The 19,234-nt window shown below is 44.5% G+C and overlaps 1 long non-coding RNA gene across 1 annotated transcript; it reads right to left on the minus strand.

The window, feature by feature from the left end:
* Positions 1 to 904: 904 nt before the first annotated feature.
* Positions 905 to 12,622, minus strand: LOC120976686 (uncharacterized). The gene is made up of 3 exons (XR_006671436.2): positions 12,358 to 12,622; positions 12,055 to 12,272; positions 905 to 11,506 (listed from the first exon to the last, which is right to left on the minus strand). It is a non-coding gene; the product is annotated as an uncharacterized lncRNA (long non-coding RNA).
* Between the last annotated feature and the right edge of the window lie 6,612 nt (positions 12,623 to 19,234).

Raw genomic sequence — 19,234 nt, forward strand, 5'->3', positions numbered from 1 at the left:
GTCTGGGGGCTCGACATACTGGGCCCCTTCCCCCGTGCTGTCGGGGGCTTTGAGTACTTGTACGTCGTAATCGACAAGTTCACAAAGTGGCCCAAAGTGGAGGCGGTGAGGAAGGTGACAGCACCGTCAGCCGTCAAGTTCTTCAAGGGGCTAGTTTGCTGTTTTGGTGTGCCGAACAGGGTCATCACCGACAACAGCACGCAGTTCACAAGCCACACCTTCATGCAATACATCCAGGACCTCGGTAGCAAAGTCTGTTTCGCTTTGGTGGCCCACCCACGGAGCAATGGCCAGGTGGAGAGGGCAAATGCTGAAGTACTGCGAGGCCTGAGGACGAAGACTTTTGACAGGCTGCACAAGTGTGGGAGGCACTGGATTGATGAGTTGCCGACGGTTCTTTGGTCGATAAGAATGACGCCAAATCGAGCCACCGGCCAGACACCCTTTGCCCGGGTATACGGGGCAGAAGCAATTCTCCCCACGGAACTCACATACGGGTCACCTCGAGTGCTTGCTTATGACGAGCTTGAGCAAGAGCAGTTGCAGCAAGATGACGCGACGCTCCTTGAGGAAGATTGTCTTCGGGCGGCTGTGCGAGCTGCACGCTACCAGCAGGCCTTGCGCCGCTACCATAGCCGCAAGGTTCATGCCCGAAGTCTTGAGGAAGGCGACCTTGTTCTTCGGCGCGTTCAGTCGACCAAGAATTCGAACAAGTTGACGCCGAAGTGGGAAGGCCCTTATCGGGTAATACAAGCAAAAGAAGAACGAGAAATCTTTTTTGGGTTTTCTTTTAATTACTACTACTATAGGCATGGAAAGTAAACTAGCTAAAAGCTACAACTAATTTTTTTTGTTTTTTCTTAAGGTTTTTCAAACACACAAGAAGAAGGCTTAGAAAAGAAAATAAACTAGCACGGATAGTACAATGAAAAAGTATGAGCACCGACAACTGGCATGAGTGTGTGAACATGAATGTAATGTCGGTGAGAAATACGCCCCCAAGCTTAGGCTTTTGGCCTAAGTTGGTCTATGGCCACAGATCGAAGCTACCCTCTCCGATGTACTGAGGAGGATCCTTAGGGTGCCACTGATTGGCGATCTCCTCTGGATCCCACTGATAAACAGACTGTCGATAAGGGTCGAGTGATGACTCAGGCTCAGGCTCTGGTGCTTGTGTCGGCCTCTAGTATGCATAAATGGCCTCGGGCAAGATGAGGTACGTGCCTGAAAGTATGTTAAACAAAGAGGGCGCAGGCAAGGTAATAGTCTCATAGTGAGTTTTATCAAATATCAAATTATACTTAAGCATCTTCTTCTTATTTTTAACAATAAAGTCATGTGCTACCATACTCTTATAATCTAGAAAAACAGGGGCAGCAACTTTTCCTCTTTCGCATAATGCCTAATAGGTATCTCAAAGTGTGCAGCAAGGCCTGAAGCAAAGATGCCTCCGAAGATGGGGCCCTTTGTACGGTTCAGACTTAACCGTTTAGCAACAATAGTGCCTAGGCTGAAAGTTGTATCTCGAAACAAAGTATGGCGCAAAATAACAAGATCAGGAGCACTAAGATTTCCACTGTTCCCGCGACCAATTAAGCATCTACTAGCAAATACCGCAAAGTAACATAGAATAGGAAAATGTATACTACTAATTCTTGCATCAGAAACTTTCCTCGTTTGCCCTACAACAATTCTATCAATAAATCCATCCACATCACTACGATGTGGTTCCTCGATGCTACCCACAAAGGGTATCTTGTAGACCCGACAAAAATCATGAAGTGACATCTCCTTAACCTCATCATATAAGTGAAACTCCACTGAAGGTGGTGATTTCTTAGTATGGAAATAAAAATTTTGCACGAAAATATTAGTGAGTAGGAGATACTGTTCGCGCTGGTCGTGGAGGAAGTCGGTGAGGCCTGCATTCTCAGCCAAGTAATAAAAGTCATCGTAAATTCCGGCAGCTCTCAAGAACGCATCACAAGGCCATTCGCACGGCCGAACCTCCGCAGTGCGAGGAAGATTGTATTTGGGCTTTTTATTCTCCTCATTCTGCTTATCCTTCGAGCTTCGGCTCGAAGAGCCCTTCAGCAATCTCTTTATCATTTTCTTTCTCTAAAAAATTTCTAAAAATTTTAGTGACTCAAAATAAAAGTGAACCAAACTCAACAAGATTAATAGCAACTACTCCCACAAATTCCTAGAGGCTATATCATGCATTAAAACTACTTTGGATCATATAAATTTGACATGCAAGCTCAAGAACAGGGTCACCTAAGCAGCAAAAATTTGCAATAAATAAAGCACTAGAACAAAACCTAAATAGACCATTGGAGGAGTCACATACCGAAGAACAATCTCCCCAAACAGTTTTGTGAATGGAGCTTTGAGCAAGGAGATCGCAAATGGCAGCAACATGAGCTAGAACACAGGTTTGAGCTATGGGAGGATTTTTCTGGAGGAAGACGAAGTGTGTGGGTGTTGGAATAAGTGGAGGGGGGCCACCTGGGGCCCACGAGGCAGGGGCGCGCCCCAGGGGGTGGCGCACCCTGTGCCCTCGTGGCCAAATGGTGAGCCCCCTGGTGTGTTCTCAGTGCCAGAAATTTTTAAATATTCTACAAAAAATCATATTTCATTTTCAGGATATTTGGAGAACTTTTATTTTCGGGGTATTTTTATTGCAAGGATAATTCAGAAAACAGACAGGAAATACTATTTTTGCTTTATTTAATCTAAATAACAAAAAGTAATAAATGGGTACAGAGAGTTGTGCTTTCTAACTTCATCCATCTCATGCTCATCAAAAGGAATCCACTAACAAGGTTGATCAAGTCTTGTTAACAAACTCTTTCCGAATAACATGAAACCGGAGAATTTTTTAATAACACTAGGTTACCTCAACGGGGATATGTATGTCCCCAACAATAAGAATATCATATTTCTTCTTGACAGTAGGAAGAGGGAATTCGAAACCTCCAATAGTAATCGTTGAATTTTTTCCAATAGAATTGATACTGTGGACTTGAGGTTGTTTCCTCAGAAAGTGTACCATATGCTCATTACCATTAACATGAAAAGTGACATGCCTTTGTTGCAATCAATAACAGCCCCTGCAGTATTCAACAAAGGTCTACCAAGGATAATTGACATACTATCGTCCTCGGGAATATCAAGAATAACAAAGTCCGTTAAAATAGTAACGTTTGCAACCACAACAGGCACATCCTCACAAATACCGACAGGTATAGCAGTTGATTTATCGGCCATTTACAAAGATATTTCAGTAGGTGTCAACTTATTCAAATCAAGTCTATGATATAAAGAGAGAGGCATAACACTAACACCGGCTCCAAGATCACATAAAGCAGTTTTAACATAGTTTTTTTTAATGGAGCATGGTATAGTTGGTACTCCTAGATCTCCAAGTTTCTTTTGTATTCCACCTTGAAAAGTATAATTGGCAAGCATGGTGGAAATTTCACCTTCCGGTATCTTTCTTTTATTCGTAACAATATCTTTCATATACTTAGCATAAGGATTCATTTTAAGCATATCAGTCAAATGCATACGCAAAAAGATAGGTCTAATCATTTCAGCAAAGCACTCAAAATCCCCATCATCCTTTTTCTTGGATGGTTTAGGAGGAAAAGGCATGGGTTTCTGAACCCATGGTTCTCTTTCTTTACCGTGCTTCCTAGCAACAAAGTCTCTCTTATCATAACATTGATTCTTTGATTGTGGGTTATCAAGATCAACAACAGGTTCAATCTCTACATCATTGTTATTGCTAGATTGAGCATCGACATGAACATCATCATTAACATTATCACTAGGTTCATGTTCATTACCAGATTGTGTTTCAGCATCAGAAATAGAAATATCATTGGGATTCTCAGGTGTGTCAACAACAGGTTCACTAGAAGCATGCAAAGTCCTATCGTTTTTGTTTTTCTTCTTCTTAGAAGGACTAGGTGCATCAACATTAGTTCTCTGAGAATCTTGCTCAACTCTCTTAGGGTGGCCTTCAGGATACAAAGGTTCCTGAGTCATTTTACCCCCTCTAGTCATAACTCTAACAACATTATCATTTTTCTTATTATTTAATTCATTGAGCAAATCATCTTGAGCTTTAAGCACTTGTTCTACCTGAGTGGTGACCATAGAAGCATGTTTACTAATAAGTTTAAGGTCACCTTTAACTCTAGACATATAATCACTCAAGTGTTCAATCATATAAGCATTACGTTCAATTGTCTACCAACATAAGCATTGAAATTTACTTGTTTAATAATAAAATTATCAAACTCATCCAAGCATTGGCTAGTAAACTTATTACGAGGAATATCACCTTCATCAAATCTATAGAGAGAATTTACCTTTACTACCTGTGTCGGGTTATCAAGACCATGTATTTCTTCAATAGGTGGTAAATTCTTAACATCTTCAGCTTTAATACCCTTTTCTTTCATAGATTTCCTTGCCTCTTGCATATCTTCAGGACTGAGAAATAGAATACCCCTTTTCTTTGGAGTTGGCTTAGGAGTTGGTTCAGGAAGTGTCCAATCATTATCATTACTCAACATATTATTCAATAGCAATTCAGCTTGCTTAACAGTTCTTTCCCTGAAAACACAACCAGCACAACTATCCAGGTGGTCTCTGGAAGCATTGGTTAGTCCATTATAAAAGATATCAAGTATTTCATTTTTCTTGAGAGGATGATCAGGCAAAGCGTTAAGTAATCGGAGAAGCCTCCCCCAAGCTTGTGGGAGACTCTCTTCTTCAATTTGCACAGAATTATATATTTCCCTTAAGGCAGCTTGTTTCTTATGAGCGGGAAAATATTAGCAGAGAAGTAATAAATCATATCCTGGGGACTACGCACACAACCAGGAGCAAGAGAATTAAACCATGTCTTAGCGTCACCCTTTAATGAGAAGGGAAATAACTTAAGGATATAGTAGTAATGGATTTTTTCCTCATGAGTGAATAGGGTGGCTATATCATTTAATTTAGTAAGATGTGCCACTACAGTTTCAGATTCATAGCCATAAAAAGGATCAGATTCAACCAAAGTAATTAACTCAGGATCGACAAAGAAATCATAATCCTTATCAGAAATACAGATAGGTGAAGTATCAAAGGCATGGGCATATTTCATTCTAGCATTCAAAGACTTTTCTTTCCGCTTAACTAACAGTTTCTTGAGATCATATCTATATTTGCAGGCAAAAAGGTCTCTAGCAGTTTCTTCATCCATAACATAACCCTTAGGCACATCAGGCAATTCATATCTAGGGGGAGAATCTTCATCATCACTTTCATCAATATTATCTGTTTCAATAATTTCATTCTCTCTAACCCTAGCAAGTTATTCATCAAGAAATTCACCTAATGGCACAGTATCATCAAGCATAGAAGTAGTTTCATCATAAGCATCATGCATAGCAGAAGTGGCATCATCAATAACATGCGACATATCAGAATTAATAGCAGGAGTAGGTGTCCCAATTTACTCATAACAGAAGGACAATCAAGTGCAGAGCTAGATGGCAGTTCCTTACCTCCCCTCGTAGTTGAGGGATAAATCTTGATTCTTTCATCTTTCAAGTTCCTCATAGTGATCAGCAGATATAAATACCAAGTGACTCAAAGAGTACAACTATGCTCCCTGGCAACGGTGCCAGAAAATAGTCTTGATAACCCACAAGTATAGGGGATCGCAACTGTTTTCGAGGGTAGAGTATTCAACCCAAATTTATTGATTCGACACAAGGGGAGCCAAAGAATATTCTCAATTATTAGCAGTTGAGTTGTCAATTCAACCACACCTAAAAGACTTAATATCTGCAGCAAAGTATTTAGTAGCAAAGTAGTATGGAAGTAACGGTAACGGTGGCAAAAGTAACAGTAGCAGTTTTTGTAGTAATCATAACAGTGGCAACGGAAAAGTAACTAAGCAAAGATCAATATGTGAAAAGCTCGTAGGCAATGGATCAGTGATGGATAATTATGTCGGATGTGATTCCTCATACAAAAGTTATAACATAGGGTGACACAGAACTAGCTCCAGTTCATCAATGTAATGAAGGCATGTATTCCGAATATAGTCGTACGTGCTTATGGAGAAGAACTTGCATGACATCTTTTGTCCTACCTCCCGTGGCAGCGGGGTCCTATTGGAAACTAAGGGATATTAAGGCCTCCTTTTAATAGAGTACCGGACCAAAGCATTAACACTTAGTGAATACATGAACTCCTCAAACTATGGTCATCACCGGGACTGGTCCCGACTATTGTCACTTCGTGGTTGCCGGATCATAACACATAGTAGGTGACTCTTGACTTGCAAAATAGGATCAAGAACTCACATATATTCATGAAAACATAATAGATTCAGATCTGAAATCATGGCATTCGGGCCCTAGTAACAAGCATTAAGCATAGCAAAGTCATAGCAACATCAATCTTAGAACATAATGGATACTAGGGATCAAACCCTAACAAAACTAACTCGATTACATGATAAATCTCATCCAACCCATCACCGTCCAGCAAGCCTACGATGGGATTACTCACACACGGCGGTGAGCATCATGACATTGGTGATGGAGGATGGTTGATGATGACGACGGCGACGGATTCCCCTCTCCGGAGCCCCGAACGGACTCCGGATCAGCCCTCCCGAGAGAGATTAGGGCTTCGCGGCGGCTCCGTATCGTAAAACGCGATGAATCATTCTCTCTGTTTTTTTCTCCCCGAACGTGAATATATGGAGTTGGAGTTGAGGTCGGTGGAGCCTCAGGGGGCCCACGAGGCAGGGGGCGCGCCCTGCACCCTTGTGGACAGGGTGTGGGCCCCCTGATGCTGATTCTTTCGCCAGTATTTTTTATTAATTCCAAAACGTGTCGCCGTGGATTTTCAGGTCATTCCGAGAACTTTTATTTCTGCAGAAAAATAACTTCATGATAATTCTGCTGAAAACAGCGTCAGTCCGGGTTAGTTCCATTCAAATCATGCAAGTTAGAGTCCAAAACAAGGGCAAAAGTGTTTGAAAAAGTAGATACGTTGGAGACGTATCATGACCACGGGCGATGCCAGCCAAAACGGTGGTCTAGCCACTGTTGTCGTCGGCACATCTGCTCCGACCGGTTCTGGCGCCCTCATCAATGTCCTACAGCACCCCCGCGACGTCCTCTTCCCTCTGGACCTCTCGCCCCCTCCGTTTTCTTCTCCGGCGAGTCATTCCAATGGCCGCATAGTTCGCTCCCGTGGCCATCGTCTCCTTCCTCCCCTCTGTCCTCTTCCTCCTCTCGTCTCTGAGCGCTGCTCGTCTCCGTGACCCTCTGGCGCTTGTCCGCTTCCCCCTCGCCGCTTCTCGTGCCTCCCCGTGAGCCCTGCGGCCGGCGGAGCCTCGGTCGGACTCGCTCGGCGGCAACCGGCTCGGGTGCCCTTGCCCGGGCTATAAATAGCCCGCCCACGACCCACTAGAGATCATCAGCAGGCTCTCCTCACTCCTCTACGCCTCCCCGAGCCACTCATCCCTCCTCGAAGCCCCTCTCCGACCCCCCACCATCGCCATGGCCGCCTCCTCGGGACCCGCTCGATTCCGGCGATCCCGAGCCCTCCTCTCCGTTCCCTCACCATCACTACATCCCCTAGGCTCCGGCGAACCTCTCCATGGCCTCGGCCCCTCCTTTTCCCCACCGTAGCCCCACTTCACCGGCGGCCGGAGCTCCTCTCTATCGCGAGCCCTGCAGCTCACTCTCTGGTTCCTCAGCGGTAGCGACCACCACCCCTCGATGCGTCTCTTCCTCCTGATCTCCTAGGTAGGTCGCACGCCGCGACTGGTAGCCGGAAGCGCCGGCAATCGCTGTCGGGGCGGCCTCCTTCCTCGTCCAGGAACGCGCCAGAGCGGGAGGAAGAAGAAGACCGGCCAGGAGGGCCCCACACTGCGCGGGCCCCGCTTGTCATCGGCTGAAGAGGTGCCCGGTCAGCGTAAGTGGATATGGTTTTTCCGGAAATACGCTTTCTGTTCTCTGGAAACGTATTCACTCGAATGCACTTTCTATTTTTTTTAGCCCCGCCGGCTGAACCGGTTATTTTGTGAATGTTCACCCGTTAAGGCCAGAATTGAACAAATTATGTTTGCTTTTCTGCCTAACGAACGGCCACAACTTTGCGGTCGTAACTCCGATTAAGGTGATTCCGGCGCCCACTTTCTCTGTTCACCGAGCTCTTTCCGATGGTTCCGTTTTCATAATGTTTTCAAATGACCACTTTGCCCTTGCCCTTAAACAGCCCCCTCCGAGAGAGAACTATTTCTGGCAAATCTTTCCGCGATCATTCCACACTTCTTCCTGGAGTATTCCTCGACCCCCAGGCAAGCCAACCTCTTATCATGAGCCCCGAACTTGCATGTTGACTTTGCTTGCACCTTGTGTGTGTGCAGTTGCAGTTGTTTCCGTTTTGTTTCGTGTGCAGTTATTTCAGTTGTGGTATATGTGTATTGTATGCCATGTCATGCTTACCTTTCATGATATCTTTTGCCATGCTAGTTAGTATGTTGTTACTGATAATATCATGCCTCTATTGTGGATTAGTTTCATGCCCGTAGTATTGATGTTATGATGACTCTGTTACATTTTTGATGCTAGTGTTTTGTTTCGCCTTGTCCCTTATGCTATAATTGTTCACTTGAGAAGCTTGGTATTTTGTTGATGCATTTGTATGCCGCACGCTCATAGTTGCATTCATGTTAAATATGCTCATGATGATGGAGAAGATAATTCCAATCAAAAAAAATGATGGAGAAGATAATAACATGACTTAATAATCACAAAACTCCTCCGTCATCGATGGGATCGGGTCATAGTGCCACCAAATCGAGCTTCTCGAGTGCAACCACACTTGCCTTTACGGGAGGGCCCTAATGCGATCTATTGCCATGCCTCTCACCGGTGCCTCCAACGAGGGAAGGTTATGGGCGCGCGCTACCCTGATCAGGTAGGCGGACATAAGCCTTGTGTGCCTAGGTTTGTTTTTGAGCTCATGTCCCCGTTTGGGACCATTTATGTTTTGCCATGACGGTGGCCATTGATGCCTTTGGTAGGCACGGGGCCACCCAGGACTGGACCCAAAAAGGGGTGTTGGTCGGAGTGGCCGGGAGAGTGTCATGGCAGTAGGTCGGTTTTGTCGAAACGCCGTTGGTCCACCCGAATGGGAGTGCGAGGCGATGGGTTCTGTGGTGTGAGTAAAGTGCGGTACCTCTGCAGAGTGTGTGTTAAATCTATCGATAGCCGCGTCCTCGGTCATGGGCACAGTTTGTAGTAGGTCACACTATCGGGTCTTGGTCGAAATGGAGGATAAACCTGAAATAACTAATGTGACAAATAATGTGCTATAAAGAATGTGATGACTTGGACTATGAGATAGTCGTGAGAAGTCATGGTGATGCTCTAAGATGATCACGAGACGAGGTCTCGGTGATTCATGAGTTTGCTCCGAGGAGCCGTGGCAGAGTAAGGGATTGTTGCATAAAGTTAATACAATGTCTCCACAGGAGGTAACTGGTAGTTTATTTTCAGCATAGTTTATGCATGAATCCATGTCACGTAGATGCATTTATGCTATGCCATGTTATGTTGATGCCATGTTAAAGATATGTTTTGATATGCCATGTTATTGCAATGTTAGAAAATGCTATGATGTTGTCCTTATTTAGTTTGATCTATGTCTCTTGATAATATCATGCCATGCTTAGTTTCTGTTATGAGGCAGGTTGTTGCATGCGCTTGGTTTTTACTTTGTCATCTGTTTGTTTGGACGATATGTATTTGGTTGTCTTGCAAGTACATTCAATGTACTGACCTGGCGTGTCATGCCAGTTTGTAGGTCGTGCCTGGATTAATTGCTTGATTGGTCGCGCTAGGTCGTAACCTTGCCAGTCCTGTGAGTTGTGGAGCCCAGCCCGAGTTGACGTGTTGCCAAACCAAGACTTCCGTCGCCATTTAGATAGCCTTAGAGCTATGCCAGATGATTGTATTCATCAATGATGTAATCCTCTATACATGTATTTGATGAATATTCTTGTACCTGGAATGATGTATCATGGACCTGTCGTGCGTCAGGTGTTATCCTGGGCTGACGTGCGAAGGCCCCCTGCTCCATGCAGATCGGGGTGCCACACTTATTTTCCTCGAAAATGACATAATAACCTTACTAAGCTCCGAAAAGACCTATTTACCTAGGTTAGCTCTAAAGTGACCTACACTTAGCATTTTTTCCTCCGAAATGGCTTAATATGCTTAGTTAGCTAAAAATGGTATAATTACCTAGGTTACCTTAGTTAGAAGAAGAAGAAGATAAAGAAGAGGAGAAAAACAAAGAGAAGAAAAAGTCTTCTTCTTCTTCTTCTTCTTCTTCTAGTCTTCTTCTTCTTCCTCTTCTTCTTCTAACTTTCTTCTTTCCCAGTTTGCAGATTTGCTTCAGATCACGGAAGCTTGCGTTGATGGAGTCTACTCTTCTCCTTGTCCTTCCTTTTTGTTTTGATTTTGTAGGATGAACAATGTGAAACTTGCTACCTATATATGTATGTATGGATGAAACCATTGTATGCTTGTTGTTGGATATGTTGGCTATATATATGTTGGATATAGACTTTTGATTTGGTATGTATATGTGTTGGATGATCATACCCATATGGCAGGGATATGTATGCTTGTTGAAAGTATTTTAAAATGAATATATATATATATATATATATGAAATTGATTGAATTTAAGACAAAACCGAATTAACAAGGGTAATACAGGCACTTTGTTGTCTGCCATCAGATGGCAAAGAGGTTTCCCGTCCGCCCGCAGACGACAAAGCTGCCACGTGGCAGCTACCTGTGCAACCTGGGAGGCACTGGGCTAGCCTATTTGGACACTTTGCCGTCTGCTAGCAAACGGCAAAGACCTTTGCATCTTTGTCATCTGCCAGCAGACGGCATAACAAGCCACGTGGCAGCTACCTAGGGGGCACATGGGCTGGCTATTTGGACACTTTGTCGATGGCGATCAAACGTGTTTTCATGTCTAGAAGCTTACGGACCACTAGTGGTGCACCACCATAGATTTCCCATGCATGCCCCATTGTACTTTGCCACCACTCAACCAATTTCTGCCCAGGTAGTACATTTAAAAGTCCTGGTCCTGATTACTACTTTGTCACTCATGTCTCACCATGAACACTTCCCAATCCACGTCTACATTAGCGAGGCAAAAATAAACTTACACGATGGTTACAAAGGTTGTATACTTCAACGCTACCTCAAATGAACTGCTAGGTAAGAGCATAGCCACCCGACATAAAATTCCTACCATGCAATCCTACCACAAAGGAATAAATGCATACATAAAACATAGGTAATTGAAAGAATGGTCAAATATGAACTTGCCTTGGTACTGGTGATTCAACTCTAGAGAACGATAGTAATTTTCTTCGCACTCCGGACAATCTATCGTCGAAGTAAATAAACATACATAAGGAATCATTTCGTAGAACCAAAGTAACATGCAACACGAAAAGACTAGGAAAATCCAAATGAAAATCCAACACACTTTAACTTGCACAGATTTTCTAAGTGCAAAAACAACATGTGACATAGGGTTCAAAATGAGATGTGAATTAAAGTGCATACAAGGCATAGGAGTAAAACTATCATGGAGAGATCCTAATTGACTGGAAAATATTGTGACAATGGTCCGAGTCATAGGGTCTAGCTATGGTGACCAAGTGCAAAAATTACCAATTCAAACGGAGTTACCGTTTACAAGATGTTGCCAATTAAAGATTGGATCCAAATCTAAATAAAATTCAAATTTGAAATTAGCAAAAGTTTGCAAGGATGATATCATTGGATAGATCTAATTATGACAAAGAATTTGCCGCTGGTTTCATCGAGTTTGGATCTACGGTTAAAATTTTTGTGGCTCGTTGAAGTACCGGTTCGAAGAGAGAGGAAAACCTAGACTAAAAGAAACGAGGAATGAAGCGGTGGCTCACAACGGGGCAAAGGCGGCGGCAGGAGGCTCAGCATCGGCGGGGCGGCGGTTGCGGCGGTCCTCGGCGCCGGGGAAGTAGATGGGGAAGAAGAGTGCGACACGGGCGTCCCAACGGTGGTGGCGGCATGCGTTGGGGTGGCCAGGGTCGAGCAAGGGCTCGCGGCGGAGCTCCGGTGCTCCGGCGGGACGCAGTGTCATCCGTGCGGCGGCTCCGACGATCTAGGCACAAAACAAAAATGTCAACGGGATGCGGTAGCACAAGAGAAGAAGATTGACAGAATAAATGGACGTCGGGGTGTGCCACCAGCGACGAATTTGACAGCGGAGCGGCTCGGCTCCGACGAGATGCACACGACGACGGCGGCGGCTAGAAGCGGCGAGAGGGTTAGCGGGACGGCGGGGTCAAGAGAGGGGGTCACTGGGCTTTTATAGGCAAGGGCAGCGGTGCGGGGAGCGACGGATACGGCTTATCCGCGAGACTTCGCCGACGGTTGCGGGCGGGCACGGCGTTGTGGCTTATCCGAGCGGGAGGCGCGGGAGGTTGGGGATGGCCTGACGGATGGGTCCTGCCAGTTAGTGGCGGCGGCGGGAGGCGAGTGAAGGAGGGACGGGGCGGGCGGCCGACGCGAAACGCCTTCGGGCGCGGGACAGGCCGTGGGCTGAATTTGGCTGTGGGCCGGTTGAGTGCGCTCCTGGGCCGAACATTGTTCCGGTCCAGGCGGAGCTTTATTTTTTTTTAACAGAAAACTCTTTGAGGCCCAAAACAAATTCAAATGAATTTCTACAAATAGAACATAAATTTCTAAAATTAGTATTGAAAATATAGAGAATAATGAACATTAATTATAGCACATATAATTTTGAAAATAATTTTTTGATGCAATAAATGCACTTTAGGCCAAATAATTATCAAATAAACTCCAAATATTATTCTAATAATTTTCCTAACTCTTTTATATTTGAGGAAGTCATTTTATCCCCTCTCTTTATTTTATAGAAATGATCGTGAAACTCAAAATGGAGAACTTTTTCAAAAGTGATTCAAATCACTCCCCACTCTATTTCATATATTTTGAAGAAGTCATATTATCTTTCTCATGAAAATCCTTGAGTGGCATAAAGCTTCTGATTTGAAATTTTCTCAAATGGAATCCAAATATTCTCAACCCCCCCCCCCCCCCCCCCTTTCATTTCGTTAAATGGAAGAAGTCATATTATCTTCACTCTAGGGTTTTTATGATGAAATGAATTTGAATTCCTTTTATTCCATCTCATTCAACTTTCAAAAAGTTTCAATTTCCACTCAATTTCACACAATCAATCAAACAAGCAATCATAATTATTTATTTATATAACATTCCAAAATTTAGAATTTTGGGCTGTTACAAGCAAGTGACGCGGTTGGCTCGATGGAGGCCGTGTGTTCCACCCCTCCAGTTCACGTATTGTTTTGTTCAATTTCCTTTTAAGGTTTTGTCCCTGTCGCTCGTTTCTTTAAACGTCGGGCTGCAAATATTTCACTGGAGTAAGCTGGTTACGGTGGTAGCAGCTCGGCCAGATGTGCAGGTGGTTGCTGGTTCGATTCCCAGCCCGCGCTTTTTTGTTTTGTTGATTTTTATCTGCACTCTACCATCAATGGGCCGGCCCAGGTCAGCTCTCTCCTATGCGAATCCACGACTAGTTGCCGCTGTAAGCGGCGTATAGGAGGTCCCCTAATAGACTAATTACCCAGCCCATGGCCCATACGCATACGGATGTCTCGCAGACTGCTAACTCATGCAAAGATAACTAAGAGCCCAACTTAGATACTTTAATCAAATAGGCATGGATTAGTGCCCCAAGGCCCATGCAAACGCATTAAGTAACCACCCGAAGAAACTTAGCGTGCAATCAGGCAGCATGCCCACGTTCCTGCACACGATCTCTAGGACGTGCATGCGTTCGTACCTCAGGAATCCGACTACCTATATAAAGGCCAACACACAACATTGCCAAGGATGCTCACCCATCCATCGATCACTCATTCAGTCCATCGCTACTCATCGATTAATCATCCATCCATAGCTTGTTCATTCAGTCTATCGATGCTCATCGTCCACGCGCGTCCGCATGTACGCCGTTGGTCATTCGTCTCGTCGTCGCCGCCGGCCGCTCATCGTCGTCGTCGCCGTCGACCACTCGACGTCCATGCCGTCGACCGCACCACTCATCCTCAGCCTCACGTGTCACCAGCCGCTCATCATCTGCGCCCACCACAAGCTACTACACGCCAGCGGCTGCTCATCCACATCACTTCTCCAGACGTCACGGGAGGAAATCCAAGGCAAGGTGAGAATACATGGCTGCCTTTTCCCTCTCTTACTGGTCGATGATGCTTTAGTTTCACCTTACATCCCATATATGTTCGGTGTTGCCCAATTAATTTTCTCTTGGTTCGGTCTTATGGTAATCTCGATCCCATGTTGATACAAATCAAGATAATACATAAATGCCAAGTATGGTCATATGATGATCTTCAATCCTTTACTGACGAGAACTAAGTGCACATGCACAATCAAAATTCATCTTTTTTTGGTCTCATGGTGATCTTGTATCCCATGTTGATACAAGTCAAGACCAAAAAATTGTGTTCATCTTGTTTTGGTCTCATGGTGATCTTGCATCTACATGTTGATATAGCTCAAGAACAAATCATATTTGTCTTGTTTTGGTCCCATGGTGGTCTTGCATCTCCATGTTGATACAACTCAAGAACAAATCATATATGTCTTGTTTTGGTCCCATGGTGATCTTGCATATCCATGTTGATACAACTCAAGAAAAAATGAAATCCTTCTTGTTTCGGTCTTATGGTGTCTTTGCATCCCATGATGATACAATTCAAGAATAAAACTATTTTATTCTTTCTTGTTTTGGTCTCTCCATGTTGATACAACACAAGAACAAATTATATCCATCTTGTTTTGGTCTCATGGTGATCTTGCATCCCTTGTTGATATAAATCAAGAATACAAATGAAATTCCTGCATGCCGGTAGAAATCAAGATATATATTCTCCATATAGTTCCCTTATGAAATGTGTGAGGTAATTGTTGCATCATGAGATGCTAGCCGTGAAGCAAAGATCAATAATGTTGGCATGTCATATTTGCCTAATTAACAACCTTGATCAGTACAGGGTCTAATCTTGGTAAAATCAATGCACACAGCCATGTATTCTTAAAATGTTCTCAAACTTTGAAAGTAGCATGCACTTTGATTAGATACTAGTAGGTATCACGATTAGATACTAGTAGATATGCCTATGAAATGAGGCCATGCAAAACGTCATTTGCATTGAATTGACCGGGAAATTAGTCAGACTATCTACATGTTCCTTTCATATGAATGCATGTATCGACTAAATTAAATGATAGATGATTTTCCTATACTGATTTGCACTAGAAATGTCCAAAATAAATATGATAATGAAACATGAATAGTTTAGTCCTATATAGCTAGACTTTTTTTAGAAAAGGAGGAGGACCCCCGGCCTCTGCATCTGGACGATGCATGCAACCACTTTATGAAACAATCACACAAGACCTTATAAAGTCATACAACAGTAAGACTAAAGCCACCGTCCAGGCAACATCTGTCGCTACTCCTATCCAGTTGATGAAGGGATGCAAGTAGTCCGGGCCTAATACCAAACATACCTCACAACCAAACCTAACATCAAAGACCTGATGTCCCATCCAGGACGCCTGCCGGGAATGGGGCACCCACAAGTCCGGCGCACTCCTCAACTAGGACGCCTGCCGGGTATGAGGCCGCCGCAGCCACCTGCTACAAATCCATCTTAAGTACTGTACTGTTGCATCTACCTTGCTCGGTCTAGCAGCCGTTGACGCCACCACGATGCCAGACAACGCCACCATCCTGCGCTCGTCCATCATCACACGCCCACCGGCGAGACCCCACTGCTCCATGCCGCCGAGACCCACCGTTGTTGACGTGCCAGATGCCACGACGCTCCTCCGTCGCGAACACCAACAGCAGGAAACGCCCTAAAGATACAAGGGGCACTCTGCACAGCAAGGCAACGGGATAGCGCCTCAGCATTACACCCGCCTACAGCCAAAGCCCCCACCTTCAACAACCCACACCTGAATCCTAGCTCCCCAGGCAACGCCTCCAAGGAGGGGATGACACCCATGGCGCCACCGCTGCCCAATCCAGGCCGAATTTTGGGTTTTCACCCGAGAGAGGACCGGAGGTGGCAAGAGAGGGACCACGACACCGCCTCTAAGAAGGATGCGTCGCCTGAAGCCGACGCCGCTGTCGAGCTGAACCAGCCGGCCTAGGGTTTTCCCCGGTCCCAATCTGCACCACCATCCCCAAGAGCACCGGATCCAACAGCAGCCGCTGGCATCAAGCGCAAAGGGGAAGGAGTGGGAAGGAAGGAGCAGCAGACCTCCAGATCTGGCAAGGAAGAAGGCCCCCATGCTGCCGCCACCAAGCGCCGACGCCCCACCACCCGAGTGTTCGAGGACGCCGGTCAGAGCCCCCGCGCACACCGTCCTGGGCGCGAACGGCGGCGCCGCACCAGCAGGGGCCGCCGCCCCGTGGATCCAGATCTCCGCGAACGCAGCGACGAAGGCCTCGCCGCCACCGTCACCGGTGGCCGCACGGGCTTGCCCGGCGACCTCCTCGGGTAGCAGCGAGGAGGGGGAGAGGAGATGTAGGTGGCGGCGCTCGAAATCCTAGTCGCCGCCCGAGTCGCCTGAGCGGGCGACGCGGGGGCTGGGTGGGTGGCGAAGTCTTCGTTAAACTATATAGCTAGACTTGAATTGAAAATTTTCATAGACCCCATCATGTCGATGCAAAATATAAATTGATATATACTTCTGTTTGGTGGTTACACTACAAGCATATAGTTTATGCCATGTTGGTGATAATATAAGCGAGAAGGAATCACCATACTTCATTTAGTTATGCTACACATGGGCACGATGTTGCTACATGATGTTAGCACTAATACAAGTGAAGTGAAACTTTATAAAAATATTCTCATGCACTTCAAATCCAAAGTCATATAAATATTTGAGTAGATTCACTTAGTCGCATGTACATATATGATATGTTTGAGAGTAGGAAAACTAGTATTTAGGCATGATCCATATGTCATAAGATAATCTCTCATATCTATTAAAATTAAATCATGCATTCCTTTCATATAGGTGCATGCATCCACAAAACTAAAAGATAACTAGGGTCATAGCCCATGTCACTTGCACTAAACATAATATAGTGCGCCATCAAATTCTATGTAGCCTCCCCATATGCTGGCTTGATGCAACACTATGTACGTTGCTACAAATAAACCCGATAATTCCTCAATTTCATGCATTCATATAGAAATCACATGCATGTCAAAATTGACTGATAAAAATAGTTATGCCCTATATTGCACGCATGCTATTTAAACTAGCTAGTTAAGCATTAAATGAGCCTTCATATGATTAAAAAGACAACGACTATATACTACTAAAATTTCCAATGGTTAATGAGGTAGGTACAAATAGCCAAGGCATGCATGTGCTAACTGTCAGATGATACAAACAAATCAAATCATGAAGGCTCCCCGAGTGCGCCGACGCCAACGACAGCAAGGACGACTTTTTTTTTACATTTTCTAGCTTCCTTTTATTTCTACATTTGTAGCACTCATGTGTTGTGATGTTACGTAATAGGTATGTTGGAATTCTTAATCGGTGGTTTTCTCTTCAGAGATGTAATTAACAGGTTTTTATGTAAATGTAAGAGTTCTAAAAATAAAGTACCTGCAATGTTTGATCCTTTTACTCATTGTATGCATTTACGCATTTAAATTATCCACTCTGTATCAATGACATAGAGTAGTTTTCCGCCCCATTTTCCCATCATCAGTGCCACACACTTGAACAAAGTTCTTAAATTGTTATGGATTATGGTAAAGTTCTTCCAGTTTGATCTCTCAAGTGTGCAGCATGTATGAACAAAGTTTTCATCCTAAAAGGTAAAAAATTGATAAGTCTTTCGTGCCCTATACCTTAAGTGTGCGCCATGCTTGAGCAAAGTTTTTAAATTTTTATGGATGACGGTATAGTTCTTCCGGATCGATCTCTCAAGTGCGTGGCGTGCATGAAAAAAGTTTTCATCCTAAGAGACAAAGTTTTGATAAGCCCTTCGTGCCCTATACCTTAAGTGCACCACACACTTGAGCAAAGCTCTTAAATTATTATAGATGACGGTAAAGTTCTTCCGGATCAATCTCTCAAGTGTGCAACGTGCATGAACAAAGTTTTCATCCGGAGATATAAAATTTTGATAAGTCCTTCATGCCCTATATCTTAAGTGCACCGCACGCTTGAGCAAAGTTCTTACATTGTTATTATGGATGACGGTAAAGTTCTTACGGACCGATCTCTCAAGTGCACTACATGTATGAACAAAGTTTTCATCTTAAGAGATAAAAATTTGATAAGTCCTTCATGCCCTATACCTTAAGTGTGCCGCACTCTTGAGAAAACTTCTTAAATTCTTATGGATGATGTGTGACGCCCCCGGTTTGACCGTACACTAATCATGCACGCAAATGTGTACGACCAAGATCAGGGACTCACGGAAAGATATCACAACACAACTCTAAAACATAAATAAGTCATACAAGCATCATAATACAAGCCAGGGGCCTCGAGGGCTCGAATACCAGTGCTCGATCACAGACGAGTCAGCGGAAGCAACAATATCTGAGTACAGACATAAGTTAAACAAGTTTGCCTTAAGAAGGCTAGCACAAAAGTAGCAACGATCGAAGAGGCAAGGCCTCCTGCCTGGGATCCTCCTAACTACTCCTGGTCGTCGTCAGCGGCCTGCACGTAGTAGTAGGCACCTCCAGTGTCGTAGGTGTCGTCGTCGACGGTGGCGTCTGGCTCCTGGACTCCAGCATCTGGTTGTGACAACCAGATAGAAAAGAAAAGGGGGAAAAGAGGGAGAGAAGCAACCGTGAGTACTCATCCAAAGTACTCGCAAGCAAGGAGCTATACTACATATGCATGGGTATATGTGTAAAGGGGCATATCAGTGGACTGAACTGCAGAATGCCAGAATAAAAGGGGGATAGCTAGTCCTGTCGAAGACTACGCTTCTGGTCATCT

Source organism: Aegilops tauschii, chromosome 3 (genome assembly GCF_002575655.3).
Source record: "Aegilops tauschii subsp. strangulata cultivar AL8/78 chromosome 3, Aet v6.0, whole genome shotgun sequence".
In the NCBI taxonomy this organism is placed as follows: domain Eukaryota; kingdom Viridiplantae; phylum Streptophyta; class Magnoliopsida; order Poales; family Poaceae; genus Aegilops; species Aegilops tauschii.